This window comes from Anas acuta, chromosome 1 (genome assembly GCF_963932015.1).
Source record: "Anas acuta chromosome 1, bAnaAcu1.1, whole genome shotgun sequence".
Taxonomy (NCBI): domain Eukaryota; kingdom Metazoa; phylum Chordata; class Aves; order Anseriformes; family Anatidae; genus Anas; species Anas acuta.
Genome location: NC_088979.1, coordinates 97,970,279 through 97,986,420, shown reverse-complemented (window position 1 = coordinate 97,986,420; position 16,142 = coordinate 97,970,279).

The following is a 16,142-nucleotide window of genomic DNA, read 5'->3' as shown; positions in this document are numbered from 1 at the left end:
TGCAGTTAAGATGACAAAAATCCATAAAATGGAAGAAAGCTAAGGCTTTCCTCCCCAACCCCACACTTCTTAACCCAAACTCATTGCCTACTACCATGATAGAGATCTTTCCGCACTTCTCTTTTGTTTGTGACTGCAAATCCAGATCTGCCAAGCCGAATGGTTTATATTTTACAGAGTGAAAGAAACAAACTTTCCAAACCAAAATGCTGCTTTCCTGCTGTTCATAGCAGAGAACCATGTGTGTTACTTGCAAGCCTTGGGCTTACACAGTCAATGAGTGGCACAAAAACATGGGAAATCATGAGTTAAAAATGTAGGCCTGGGTGTAAAAAGGCCCTGTCACCCTCCTTTATATGTCTGATAAAGTGCTGATAATATTCCAGTAAATGTTAATGGTGCAAGTCCATCAAAGTTAACAGTATACTTAATATTACAAGCCCATGCTAATAAGATACACTCTGAGAGGCCCTTGATAACATTATGCACTGCTACCCTTAAGACATGAAGAGAAGGGCATCCATTAGTCATTTAATGTGTCTTTTAGGTGCCCAATGAACCCTTCACTGAAACAAAATGTTTAAAGCCCTGATCCATCATTGCGACTACGGGGATGAATGAAGAGTGCAGAACCCAGCCATCAGAGAAAAAGAGTGCCAGAGTCTTGCTGGCTCGTCCCCATAAAATGTGCCTCTGGGTGCAGTCAAGGGGAAGTGATCTGCAGCTAATTCCTTGGGAGAGAAGCTCATGGGTCCGCATACTCTAGGATCAAACTTGGGCTTGTTTATAACAAAACCATATAGGACTGACGAGTGAAAAAGTACAAAGACTAAGCAGTCTGCCTCATTCATTTTCCTTCCGTGTTCCACATTTTTACACCATATTTTTTAATCCCCCTCTCAGCATTGTATCTGAGAATGACTTCTTTAATGATTGTTGTACCTTATTAATTCTCAAAGATACCAGAGAAGTTTAGGAGTTGAAAGGAAAGAAGCAGCATTAAAAAGACAAGGAAATACTACTCTGCTATAGTCTGAGTGTGCTGTTGCTTGCTTGAGAGGGGCTGCTGCACCCCTTAAACCACCATCTTCTTCTCACTGAGAAGTGGGCAGACATCTCACTGATGGTGGGCAGAGGCTCGCTCTCATGGTGCCCCAAGTGGGACTGTGGGCACTGTGCTCTGGGCCCTGTGTTTGAAGGCAGCTGCTGACACTGAACAGGGATAATATCACCTCAAATAATCTTGATCTTCAGGTTATACTTTGAGGATCCATGATGGGGGCTTTGTAATAGCCACAGCAGAATGAGTGCTCCCATGGTCTTTTCTGCATAAGGAGTGCATAAAGACGCACCTGTAAACTGTTAATTCAGCTAGATAAGCCACATAAGGACAGATGGGAATAAAGCATTCTCATATTTCTTTATTGCAATGCACCCTATGGGGATTATTTTACCACTTCCATTGCAGACAGTTCTTCAGTTTAATGTTTTCCTTCACCTCAAAGTCATGTGTCAGTTAATAATATACCTTTTTTTTTTTTTTTTAAATAAAATAGCTTCTCTGCACATACCACACAGTAGAAAGAACAGTGTTGTTTCTTGTATGTTTATGCCTTGCAACTAAAATAACGTTACATAAATATTTAAAAATGCTTGCTTCCTTTACTTTGAAATGCTACTTCAGCCTCATTGCTGGGTCATTTCTTCTCATAGGCAAATATTGCCCCTTAAGATGAAGCTACTTTTAGCAACAGTTAGGAGCTCATAAGCTATATGTACCAGTGTGGTATGAAAGAACGATAATCAAGTCACAATGTATCACCTTAAATAAGCCAAACAACAAATAAAAATGTTGGCTTAGACTTGGACTGGATCATCCTAGTCGCTTTAGGCATCACAGCCTCTTGCTCCACTGCACTCCACTGGATGCCCAGCTCCATGGTTAGCATGGACAAAGTGCAGTGGGAAGTGTTACAAAGCATTACTGTAGTTTGAACAGAAATTGAATTAACCCTTCCCTGACTGTGCCTTGAACTGGATAATACTATTTGTGCAGGATTGGATTTACATTATCTCAAAAGAAAGAAAAGAGTGGTGACAGAGAACAGGCCAGAAGCATTAATGGCACTCTAACCATTTCTGTAGAGTGTTTCACAGTTTTCACTCTGGGATCACAGTGATCCCAGACAAAGAAGGTCAGAACCATCATTTTGTTAAAGTCAACTTTATTTTCATAAAGTTTGCTTTCTTTTTTTTTCAGCCACAGTGTTCCTGCAAGATCAGAATTAGAAGTGAGGACTTCTCTTTCAACATATCAGTCATGCAAGGCCAAGCGAAACTCTGGGAAGGGAGTACAGCTGGCAGGAGGAGCAGCTATATTTAGAGGTGGCCTTTATTCTCCTCCTTTGGACTGGAAGTGCATTCCTGGTACATGGGACTTCTGAGTAGAAATGGGAAATATGGCTCAGGTGCCATCACTTCAGGATGCCAGAAAGACTTGCAGTTTGGTAGTTCAGAGTGGATCTTATACTTGTAACACAACTTCATGATATCCTGTTTTCTTAATTACTTTACATGCATGGCTATGCCCAACCAAAAACAACAACAAACACCACACACAACCAAGCAAAGACCCCCCCCCAGCAAAAAATCCTGACACCACTTCTTTGCTGAAGGCAGCAACAAAACGGCAAATGATCAAATATGGCATGAATTTAGTTGTATTTTTGCAACTAAACAGCCAAATAATACACTTTTCACAGTCATGACACCAGGAAACTGCAGCATCTTTGCACATTGGATTAGTGTAAAATAATGTGTCTTTTCTTCTAATGTAGGCAAGGCTATGAATCACGCATATGCCATCAAATTTCAGGTTCTAGTATTTCAGATTGAACAGCTTGGCAATCACACTGTTAAATGCATTTACTTGTGGTAAGATCAGAATTACTTGCAACTTTCAATCTGTGAGACTAACTACATGAAGGGCAAATGAACATATTTATTTCTAAGAGCACAGATTAAGCCCTAAGCAATAAAGCCAAATGTGGAGGTTCTTACTGAGATTCGCACTGAAATCAGCAGTGATTTTACTGGAGTTACAACAGGGGAGACAATGGGGAAGGTTACAAAAACATGATAAGGAAAGAGCTCTCATACTGTTTTAGAAATACTGATGTCTTTGAAATAATAAAAGCTATTCATGATGTACTGTAAAAATAATGTAGAGTAATCTAACTAATTAAAATCTATGCCAGATGCTTTTTTTTTTTTTTTTTTTTTTTTTTTTTTTTTTTTTTTTTCCCTGCGGAGCCAATGAAAAGCAACATTGGCCACAAGGGTACCTCAGCTTGGAGCCAATGGTTCATTTTTCTAAGAACAGCATGCTGTTTGCTTGAACCTGTTCATTATTCAGCTTTCTCTCAGACAGTTTATAAGCAGTCTCTTGTGACTCTCCTACAATCAAAATTCAGTCAGTTGTGCTGGATCTCACTACTGAAACCACTTGGGTAAACACTTATGGCCATGGAGACTTGAATGCAGGACCAAGGCATACACCGCTTAGTCCATACTGGATGCTTATCCTCAGGGACTCTTTGCTCTTCTGCTAAGTATAATTTTTGGTCTTTTTAATGCCATTTATGAATTCAAACATCACTTTTTTCTGGGTATCTTTTATAAGTGCATTTAACTGCAGTGCTACATTGACTGCTCCCACTCGTAAACCCATTTGCCAGAACATTAATGGATGAAAATATCAGAATTCAGGTAAAGCCAATTCATTTTTGAAAGGGATTTTCCCAGGTCTTGCAATTGGTAATTTGACAATGCATAAGCACTAAAATTTTTGGTATCCCACAGAGGGGGTAACTGAAATCATCATCCAGTAGCTAGCTTTGGGCTGCTCATCTACGCAAGATTTTTTTTATGTTGCATTTGATTCTGAGCTTCCCAGCTTATGAGAGTGGTGAGCAAATGCCTTCTGCACCTTCTTTTCCTTACAACCCTCTGCTGTGCAAGGCTCCAGACCTGCACCACATTTGGATGCACCACTGCTATGCCAGGAAGAGCCTGCAGCCTTGGCCGTTAGGGAAAAACCTACTCCTATAGATGTGGGGGATGGGAGGGAACGAGGGAAGACAAGGGCCATATCTCCAAAGGTGCCACCTCATTAAAAACATCTAAAAGCTGTATTAACCAATTCATGAGCTATGAATTCAATTCTGACTTCCATTTTCATTATCTTTTTTCCTTTCTCTCACTTGTGGTCTTCAAAAATAACCAAATTAAAATAGTAAATCTTCAAAACGATCTCTTTCCCCTGTTTATTAATGCAAATCCTTTCCCTTGCTAGGGATCTTCATTGTCTTTTGAAAGAAGAGAGCAGAACACTTTATTATGAAGATTTTTATTCTTCCATATAAATAGATTATAGAAAACATCATATAATTTTTATATTACTGATATGATTGCTCTGTGTTTCACAGTTGAATTGGCAAGCAGCAGCAACTTAAAGGTTTAATAGTGTGAGGTGTCTTGTGCATTTCCAGATATATAAAAGCATAATAATAATAACAATAAGTTGTAATGGTGGATGTAAAAACATCACGTAGGGAGGAATGGATAAAGCACACTCCTCTAACTAGGGACAAGTTATTATCTCTAGACATTGAGATTAGTCATACCTGACTTCATCTCTTCTCCCACAGGCTCACTATGTTTACTGAAATTAATCTGAGTATCAGTCAGGCAGTCAGTGCTAGGATGATTTCTGCTTTCAAACCTATTCTCACACGCCCTCTTCCCAAATTAAAGAACTGAATGTATCCTAAGGTGTTTCTGACTGAGTTGACTAAATTTCCTCACTTTTTAATCTTCTCTCTTTGTCAGCTTTGTAGGTAAGTTCTAGTTTGGCATGAACTTTAACACTGAGCCTGTAACACAACAGTGTTGAGTACTGATACCTTTTACAAAATAGGATGTAATTTGCAAATATAATAGTCTTTCCTTTACATCACTGACCTCCATGGCATTACTGCTGATTCTGAGAAAATCATTAAGGGCCATGTCTTTTTTTTACGGATTGTGTCATACATCTCTTGCGATGCTTTATTTTAATCCTACCATTCATCCTAGAAGGTCCCGGACTATTACCATCTGCTAATCTCTCCCTGTCAATGGAGGGCAATATCTCTACAAAGTAAACTGTGACAATCACTGCACTGTGCAACACTGAGAGAGGTGGGAGGAAAATCATCGTTCTGAACCAAACATAAAGGTTGATGACCCCTTTTTCTCATTAACTCTGTCACAGAAGTTTTAATAACGATCCAGGAAACACAGCAGCTAAAATATTAAAATCTCTTAAAAGATTCTCCTTAATAGCTTCGGAACTGAATATCTAACCTTGGAGCAAAGCTGATCCAACTACAGTATGAAAACATGGTTTCAAGGAGGTCTTCCCCTGGGAAAAGTGAGAGGATGGTCACTTTCTGCCCATGACTATTGCTGATTAACATATATATATTATTCACATTTTATCTTCTCCTCTATCCCTGCCACTTCACTTCATTCATTTGCTGTCTCTCAGCCTTATGGTGGTCATTTTTCCTTGGTTCTACGTGACATTTTGTGCAAGTTACTTAAAAGTTATTTTGCTTATTCACAGAATGCGGATCTCAGACAAAGAACATATCAGTTGAGGAGAGAGGCTCTAGTGAAGCTAACAGCCCTGTCCAAGGGAGTTGTTTATGTGGGTGGGAAGATGCCTTAGTGTAAGGGCATCTGTCTATCTGATCTCATGTAGCAAGAAGGTCATCCAGGTAGAAGTGACATGAGGCTGGTAGCAGAGACAGATGGTGGGTATAAGATGAGGGAATCAAAAGGCAGTCTTATTTCAGCACACTTTTGTCTACTTCTGCTCTGATCCCTGTCTGAGAGGGATCCTGCTGTGTGAGAGACCTGACCAGAGCATCTCCAAGAAGTTGTCCATGGCCACCAGGGCAATGGAGTTACAAACACCAGAAGGTATCACTGGGGTCCTGTTTCTTTGCCACACAAAGCCAGCCACAGGGGGGGTTCTGTCCTCTTAGCCACGGCATCAGGCACAACTAGAAGTAATTTCAGTCATTTGATTTTTATTTGTTTTCTTAACTGTCAGCTCATTGATGCCCTAGTGTTTCTATGTATCTGCGATACCACAGGCTGAGTGCAGAAAGATACAGACAAGGGTGTGTCCTCTGTGTGAAATTGCATTTAAGGTGAATGTTTTCCCCCTCTGACTGACTTTTAGACTGTAGAGCTGGAAGATGAAGGAATTATTCTTTCGGCCATGCCTGCACTCCACTTATATTTACCAATGCCTTAATACATATTTTAAAAAGCACATTGTGGCAAAATCTGTTTTCAACTTTTTTTTTTTTTTTTTTTAACCTTTTGATTGTCATGAACTACTAGCGAGTATCTGTTCCATGCTACATAAGCAAAGCACCTTACACAACCCCCACGCAATCATACCATGCAAGTTTGGAGCTGTACCAGACAGAAAGAAAAATGGGGAAGACAGGCTAGAAAAATAAAGGTGTATGGGAGAACATGCAGGAGGTGATTTATTATGATGACTATTTCACATAAAACAAAGGCTATCCAAAAAAGGCTGCCTCTACTCTTGTGTTTATAAAAGAGTTCCAGCAGCATACTAGAAATTTCCCAAATCTCTTATAGCTCATACGGGGCTGCACTCATCTCACACATCCTTAACAGCTATCTCTGTTACTATTAAAGATGTGAATAAAGTCAGGAATAGAAATAGGGAACAGTCAGTTCTACACACTGCAACTTTTTCAGAGCAGGGACTAACTTGTTAGTGCTCTTCACCTGTATGAACGTGCCCAGCATGGTAGGTCCTACTACCAATTAGAGCCCATAGTTGACTGCTGCAATAGAAAGACCACACAATAGAAAACCATAATAACACCAGGGTAAGGAAGGGCACTAGGGAAAAGAAAGAAAAGTGAAAGAAATGACTTTGAGGAAGGCGTTGGAGGAACAGCAGAAGGTTGCTTAGCACTGCTTTTCCTGTGTGCCATTTTTGGTGCAGGGAATAAAATAGTAGTGCCTATTTATTAGATTCCCATTCTTGTTAAGCAGACTAAATCTCAAATAAATAAATAAATAAATATTATTTTATTGGCAAAGAGTTAGAGATTTGCTGAGACTTGACATTAAATAACTAATCTTTATTTCTCATTATCACCATATGCAAAGTGTTGTCTATACTACAGTTTGGTCTTGCATATGCTAAATAGCTGTATGAGTATCTGCTGGTGCAATAGCTTCTGCTGCAGTGATTCAGAAGTAAAAAAGGAAAAAGAAACAATTTAATAATTCTGCAGCCTCGGATCTGAGTCTTTTCATCCCTAGCTATATTCATTACCCTTCTGTTGTATTCACATTAGCAGTAGAAGAACACAGCATTTGATTCTCACTTATGCCACTGTTGTGCAGACAACTAAGTCTTAAAACATTCATTTGTTGAACATGGCATGATCCCACAAATAATAGTTATGGCACTAATTTCAGGAAAAGATCACACAGCAAGCACTAGCCTACAGCAACCATACATTTCATTTCCTAGTATCTTTTTTTTCAGTACAGGCTGTACTAAATGACCTAAATGGAAGGCTTTTGATGAAAGAAAAGCTAAAACAAGAACCCCAGATAGTTCAAACAGAGCACATGAAATACTTAAAGTCTGGAAAAACAAAATCCAAACCAAATGGCACCATACTGAGCACTGCCAAACCAGGTTGTTTTACCTTAAATGGCACTCAGCTGATCTTTCTGTTTGCTTGTTCTGGCTTTGCAAATTGCATTAGCTGCATGTGATTTCATATTGCAACCATTGATCTCTCTTCATAAATTCTTTTTTATCATTTATGACATTTGATGTGATTATTTTCTCTCTCTCTTTTTTTTTTTTTTTTTTTTGGTTTTGTTTATTGGACTAGGAATGGGGGGAATGGAAAAGAAGTTAGGCTCTGTAACACCTGTTCATCATTTTTTACATGGGACAGACATTTCATCTTTCCCAGACAGACAGAATCTAAAAATTCTGAATATGAAGAACAGATACACACCCACACACAAAATCCCTATATGTTTCTAATCAGTGATTTATAGATTTAATCAGCAACTCCTGCAAGCCAATTGAAATTCACTTGAAGTTTGTCTTCTTAGGAAGCTGAATTGGAAGCTTCAAATCAGCTTTCAATCCTGCTTTTAAGCACTTGTTACCTGTAAATTTAAAATCAATCCCTCTTTTTCTCAAGCACTGATGAGTCCTCATAGCTAGGCTGCAAGGGAAAACATGGTGTTTTTTCTTTGAAACTCCACACTTGAGAAGTGCTAATGGCGGAACTTGAACGGAAAATTTACATTTTCGACATGGCCTTGCTTTTAGTACAGAACAACACCTAAGGAGCAGAAGAGCTGATTTTCACTGAAGTGTTATTAGACTAGCATGAAAAATTCTACTTGAGGGGAAGAAGAGTTTTGTCCAAGATCAAACCTCATCTATGAGCTAACAATGGTTTATTAAACTCTTATTAGAGATTTCTTGACCTATCTGTATCCAGTGCCTGATGACTTTCTCAAGTTGTTTAAGAAGTATTTCAGGTTCAAGTAAAATTTATCAGAAGATAGCATAAGTTTCAACAACTCAGTTTCACAAGTTTGATGATCCTATCATATGTGACCAGCAAAGCTCCTTTTTGAGACAGGGAGAAACAGAATTATAGCAACAACCTGACCCAGCTGAGGAGAAAAAGAGTAATCAGATAAAAAAGTAATTTCCTCCGACTGTCTTAGTACTTATATCTGTGTTGTGGTGGCCTTGTGTACTGTTGCTTTGTGTAACTACCCCAGTTTTAACACTATCTTAAAAATAATGTGAACAAAAATATGAAATAAAATAAGACATTTTTGTAGGAAACTTCCTTTCCCTTCCTGAATCCTATTAAGTGTCTACAATGCTTTCTCTCTCTGTAGCTTTTTACAAGCTTTGGAAACTTTACATTTTCAGTTATGCAAATTAGTAATAGTTAGACACTCACTTGCTGACCTGATTTGCTGTCTTTGCAGGTTTGCTGCTACTGGGGGTAAGGAGGACTCTAAACTGGGAAAGGCAGGACAGAGAGATTAAGGCTCACAGTGAGGTGTGGTAGCGGCAGTCACGTGTAGAAGCCAAGGAGTGCTGGGTGACAGTGACAGGGGGGATCTCAGGAATGGTAAAATAGGGCAAAATGATGCCCTCTTCAAGCTGCAGTCTGGGAAAGAGGTAGAAGGAACAAGAGCTCCACCAAATTATGATATTATTGGGATAACTGTGATGTCATGAGATAGCTTGCTTAGAGGACTGCTGTGCTGCAACAGGTAGATACTAGCTTTCCAGGAGAGACAAGCTAGGAGGACAAGTGGGACTTGCCCTCTACGTGGTGGAGCACTTCAGACACAGTGAACTCTCCTATGGGCTAGACAACAGCCTGCATGAGAGCTTTTGTGTCAGGACCAGGAGAGGCTGGCACCTTAGCAGGGCTATGTTGCACTGGTGGTAAGGTTAACAAAGCCTTTAAATACCCTAAGGAAGTCTCTGGATCATAGATCCTGGTAGACATACCAGGAAAACAGTTTGGCTGAACAGGGAACTCATGGCTGAGCTCCAACGCAGAAATGGAGTGTGCAGGAAGCTGAAGAAGGGACAGACCAGGAAGCAGGCATTAAGAAATATTAAGATGAACAATGAAAGCATGGGTTCATTGATGAATGGGACAGGTAATTTAGTGACTGTAGGCATAGATAAGGCTGAGGTACAGCACGCTCTCTTTAATTCACTTTCCACCAGGAAGGTCTCCCATGTATCTGTGTTCAGAGGCAGGCTTTAAGAAAGGAAAATGAAATTCAAGAGTTTGAAGAGAATTGTCTTCAAGGCAGTGGAAGAGAATGAAGTCAGGAATTACCTGACAGGACTTGAACCATACACATATGCAGTATTTGAGGAAGCAGAAGGAGCTGCCCAGTGTCACTGCTACGTTACTTTCTGTCATCTTCAAAATGTTGTGGAGATCAGGAGAGGTACCCAATTAAAAACTATGAAGACAAACAAAATGCACATGTCGAAAACATGTTGAAAAAGTAGCAAACAAACAAACAAAAATAAACCCAGAGATCTACGCATTGGTCAGCCTCATTTTGGTCCCAGGAAAATCAAGGAGTGAGTGAGTCATCTGCAAGTACTTTTCTGGGCACGTGGGTGAGAAGATGTTAAGGAGTAGTCAGCTTGGACTGAACGAGGGTATGATCAATCATGAGTGACTGGCCTGAACGGCTTCTGTGGTAAGATGACTAGCATGGGAAGGTGACAGATAAGGTGATAAGGATGAAGGGAAAACAGTGGACATTATTTATCTTGACTTTAGCAAGATTTTTCATCACTGTATCCCACATCACCCAGTATCTAGTTTGGGATCTTGTTTCTTGGATGGGTGAAACAGTTGAACTCAGAGAGTGTCATATGGGATGTATTCCACCTGGATGCCAGTAACAAGTGGAGTACTTCAGGGGTCTGTCCTGGGGCCTGTCCTGATTAACATCTTTGTCTATGAGCTGGGGGAGGCATTGGAGTATACTCTCATCAAGTTTGCAGATGTTGCCAAATTTGGAGGAACAGGTGATATGTTCTAAGGCAGGAGGAATGGACTGACAGGAACATCATGAAATTCATCAGGGATACACACAAATTCTTGCACCTGGGAAGGAATAACACCTTTCAGTTATACATGATGGAGGTTTACTCACTGAAAGAAAGGATAGCTCTTTAGAAAGAGCTCTGGGGATCTGGGTGGACAACAAACGTAGTGTGAGTTAGCAGCATGCCTAAGCAGTAAGGAAGGTCAATTGCATCCTGCGTTGTATGAACAGGATCTGAGCCAGTAGACCAAGGAAATTGGTCCTTTTTATTTAGCAATTATCTTTTCACATCTAGAATACTGCATCTGTTTTTGGCCTCTCCCAGTACAAGAAAGACGTGGTTAAACTGGAGTGAGGTCAGCAGTGGGCCACCAAGATGGAGCACTTGCCCTTTGAGAAGAGGTTGGAGCAGGTTGGCTTTACTCAGCCTGGAGAAAGGATGTCTGTGGGGAAACCTGTCTGCCACCTGGCTGCAGGGGAAGCAAGTCTGCACATATGGGGAGGCCAGCAAGAATATGCAGCTGAACTCTTCATAGCAGTGAGCAGCACGAGAACAAGAGGAAAGAGACAAAAACTGAGAAGAGAGGTTCAGACTGGATACAAAAAGAAACTTTTCCCCCATAAAAAAAAAACAGTCAGGCAATCAGACAGGTTGCGCAGAGAGCCTGCACAGGCTCCATCCTGGGAGGTTTTCAAGACATAACTGGAGGAAGCCTTGTGTAGCCTGGTCTGATCTCCGGCTGATCTTGCTTTGGGCAGGAAGCTGGATCAGAAACATCCTAATGGTTCTTCCTACCAGAAGGATTTTGTTGCTAACTAGACAAGGTAGCTGAGGAAAAAGCTAGTGTCTCCCTGCATTCAATATCCCTTTGTTCAATCTTTCCCGTTTGGTAAATAAATTATACAAAGGGCCACACAATAGCTTTTCTAAAGAGGAAAAACAACAAAGTGCTCAAAATGTCTGAGTGTTTAAATGTGTGTTGTCACAGCATCTGAGTTGTCTGATAGAGGAAGAGTGATGTGGGGCATCCAGAGTTGGGATCTAAATATTTCAGACAGGTAAAAAGTACTTGAAAGTTCAAAAGTGTTTTTTCCAGAACTGAACAGGAAAATAATTGTTTTATATGTGTAGCTTATGAGACATAGCATCCTAGCAAGGAAAAGGTTATTTACATGACAGTTAATATGTGTACACTACACTCTGCTATGAATTACAGGTCAGAGTCTTGTTACTTCCAACCAGGTCATATTACTCTATAGTGGAACAAAACAGCCAAAGCATGTCACATCCCATGGTTCCCATATAATTAAGGGTATCACAGTCTTAGCCTATGGGGAATAGAGAATCACTCTACAGATGGTAATTCATGGAGCATTCAGTGAAATTACCAATAGGTATATCAACTCCTACAAAATGCTTGCAGTATGTTGTAGCTAACTTTAAATTAAACCTGGGAATGGTGCTCCTTTTTTAATGACTCCTGAAAAAAAAAAAAGAGGGATGTTCTCTGACATTTACCCTCAGTAATAACCTTGGGGAGTTTGGCAAGTCTTAGTCTGCAGGAAGATGAGGGGCAAGATATGGCACATAGCAGGCACAGGGCTGCCACCAGCCAGTTGGGGTAGTGGCTTGGAAAGACCTGAATTTTCCTCTAGATTTTTTTTTTTTTTATTTAAATGTTTGTTACATATTAAGAGTTTGGGAAAATCTGTTCTAGGGAGTATGGAACTAGGAACTTTTGTGTTCCTATAACTTCAATGCAGCAAGAAATCTGATAAATGGGTCCACAGGTCCATTCAGCCTTTTTAAATGATTTCTGGTATCTCCACACTAGACCTCTGAAGAGAATGGGTAGAAAGATGTGGAGTTTCAAGACACTGATGTCCACATCACCTCACCTGTTTGAATCTTACTTTATTTGGTTAATGGAAGGATGGCACCGGGACTGCAAGAACACAACAATATCACGTAAGTTGCATTCTTTCTTCTCTTCTGAACAGATCTGCGTATTTGATGCCAGTGGGCTTTTAAAGAATGTATTTCAAAACCTGCCAGAATGGGTTGAGAAAAGCATACGAATGAAAAGCTAGCATATGGAACACGTTTGTAATATCAGTTCTCTGTACCACAGAAGACAGAACCGAGAGCCAAGTTTTTAGAGTTTTGGAAAACATCCTATTTAGTCTAATCTTTGTGAACATTTTGGGTAGGAAAATTTTTCCAATCGAGACTAGAAAGAAAACAAGAAAAAATTACCAAGTTTTCCATGTTAGCTACCATAGTATTTTTATCCTTTTTTATCCCTTTTTATCCATTTTTTATCCATATCCATTTTTATGGTTTCCCTTCTACTTCACTTTCTCTTTACTTCCTTGGGGGAAAAAAAAAAAAGAAAAAAGAAAAAGAAAAAAAAAAAAAGAAAAAAAAAAAGAAAACTGGTTGCTATCAGAAATGCAGGACATACAGGTACAGAAATTACTAAAGCAAAGGAGTATAAGAATCTTCATCACAAATCAAAACACAATTACCCTTTTGTTTTGAATAATTTCATAGGTGGAGTTTGGTGAAAATCTAATACTTCACATTCCCACTTTGCATTCACACACGTACTCTATTTCTTTTCACCCTCATTATGAAAGTCTTCATAAAAAAAGCAACAGCAAAAGTTCTGCAAACCAAAAAGAAGGGGGGCAGCTGTATAATATCAGCTCTCCATCTTTGCAACCGCACTGACTGTTACTTGCGGAAACACTGTGGAAGATGTTTAATCTGTCATTGCTTGATAATGCCAGAGATAGTTCCCTCCAGGAAAAGTATCTCCTGGAAAAAATGTGCAATGCCATAAATGGTGATATTAGATTTAGACATCAAGGGATGATAAACGGAGGCTCTTCTGAAAAAATCATATAATAGCTTGGATACAGTCTATTGCAAGACTAGAGGCTGGCTTTTACCACTAACACAGTGCATATAGTATTACAAATGTATGCTGCAAGGATTTTCTTATGTCTATAAAATTGATTTTTTAGATAAAAATTAACAGACAAACCACAGATTTTTGACATGTCTGTGACACAATTAACTTTCTCCAAAAGCTCTATTTATGCCCAGTTATGAAAAATCTTTGGTAAACTGCACATATTTCTGCACTTGATTATATTGTCATGCCAGCACAGTCATTTAAAAGAAAAAAAATCTATATTGCAATGCTTGTAAAAAAGGATTGGGTTTGAATATAGTTTGATATGTTATTTACTACAGAGGAATTCGCATACATCTAGAAAATTAAATAATAGCATCTAATTCTGTTCATTCAACTATTTAGATTCAGTTTTGTATTCTGAAGTTGTATCCATAAGTATTTATGTTCTTCTGCATGTATTTTTCTTTAATGATCTGTAAAAAAAGTCATGGCAAGGAGCATTCAAATAGAGTCATTTTTCCTTTAGGAGAAGTAATAACGCACATCTGAAAAATTTTCAATACCTTAACCTAAGCCAATACAGGTAAGACCTCCAGAGAAAATAGTGAAGAAGCTACAGTGAAATACTAGTCTGGACAACCAGATATTAATCATTATTGTCTCTTCCCCCTGTTCAAGTGATATTTTTAGGAGGTTTATGAGGATTCAATGCAATTACTTTTTGGACTGGTCATCAATCAATGGACATTTCAATGTCTTCTGTGCATACCCTCCTGAGATACCTCTCTTTCATGTCTTCTCAGATACTTCTCTCACTAAAGGAAAAAAAATAATCCTATCTGTAGTTTATCTTGGGCTACTTGCATAAGACTGACATGCACTGTAAAAAAACAACCAACCAAACAAACAAAAAAATAGCTTTGTATAATCATACATCCCACTTTCTCTTTGTTTTCTAAATAAGCAAACAAAACCCAACAGCCAGCTCTGAGAAACACCTTACTTTGGTCTTATTACAAGTGTTCCAAATCATGAATATATGCATTCCTACTGCCACATTCCCTTATTGTCTTTAAAAGGAAAATGTGATTATTTTGGGTAAATTAGTAGCTTCCTGGTACTTCTATTTCTATTTACACATTGAAATATGTTTTTACTTTCTAGTTTTCTTCCAGACTCATGAGGTTTGGAAATTTTAAATTTTTTATAAATGAGATTCTCATATCCACATGATCCAGCAGGTATGATATCAAAGCAAAAAGTGAAGCCATAAAACTCGGTAAAATTGGCAGTCAATCACAGTACTGTCAATCAAACAGCAGGCATACTTACAAAATTAAGTAGTGTGATTTCCCATGTGCACTGAGGTGAACTAAAAAAGTACTGTAATTCTCTGGTGCTTTTAGGAATAACGTGTCTGATCTGATTGCACTGCTAAGTGTTGCAGAACCCCTCACCAAAATGAACAGAGTTGAATGAAAGGAGACTGTGCAGGATCACCTATGTGTATCCCTAGGAACTGTAAAACAATGGACTCCAAAAGAAGCATTCCCTTAATCTAGTACCAGTTGCTTATAACAATGGAGAAAACCTCAGTCTTGCCCTGCAACCATCCTGTTTTACTTGAGAAGAAGGTCAACATCATTCATTAAAATTTGTCTCATCAGAGAAGAGGAGATGCAGGTATAATCCAGAAGATTGCAGAGGTTTTTCCAGGGGAGGCAGTTGCGAGCTTAGAGGCAGAGGTGGGGCAGGGAGAACCCACCTCAGCTGTTGCTGGGGACTTCATCTTAAGAAATTATTAACCTCGTTTTTTCATGTTGGGTTGATTTTGTTCTGCTTTTTTTGAAGGAGCTGTCTATGCCACCTGGCCAACTGTCAGAGCTCCAAAAGCCAAACCTGCAGCTGAGGCTGGACCAGCTGAGCTCGTCATGGCTGGGAGCTGCAGAAGGGGAGGGAGGAAGGTGCAGCCCAGCCCTGGATCAGAAAAAAGGGTCAGGGAGGTCCATCCAAAGCCCACAGCCAGTGAAGATAAAGGGACAGAGCCTTGGGACTGGAGAGCTACTTTTGATGACACTCAAGAGGCAACATCCAGCAGCTGCACTTCCCATTACCAAACATTTAAAAGTTTTGCATTTTACAATGTTTAACTCACCTTGAAATAGGAACTTGCCAAACTCATTTTGTCAATGCTCAGGTAAAGTGGAGAAAATGGCCATAAAATATGAATAAAGTAAAGCACTTGTGTAATGAGCAACTCCAACGATACATACAGAATGATAAGCATGTAAATACCTCAGTACAATGGTAGGCACATAAAACAAGAAGATCTAAACTGCTTCTGGCTCATCCCTTCTTTAAACAGAAATGTTAGAACAGTATCATCTGTAAATGGGCTAAATACTACATGGGTCTCTTCTGATGAAGCTTTTCAAAAACACTAAGCCCTGGCCAAATTCCGATCTCTCTGAA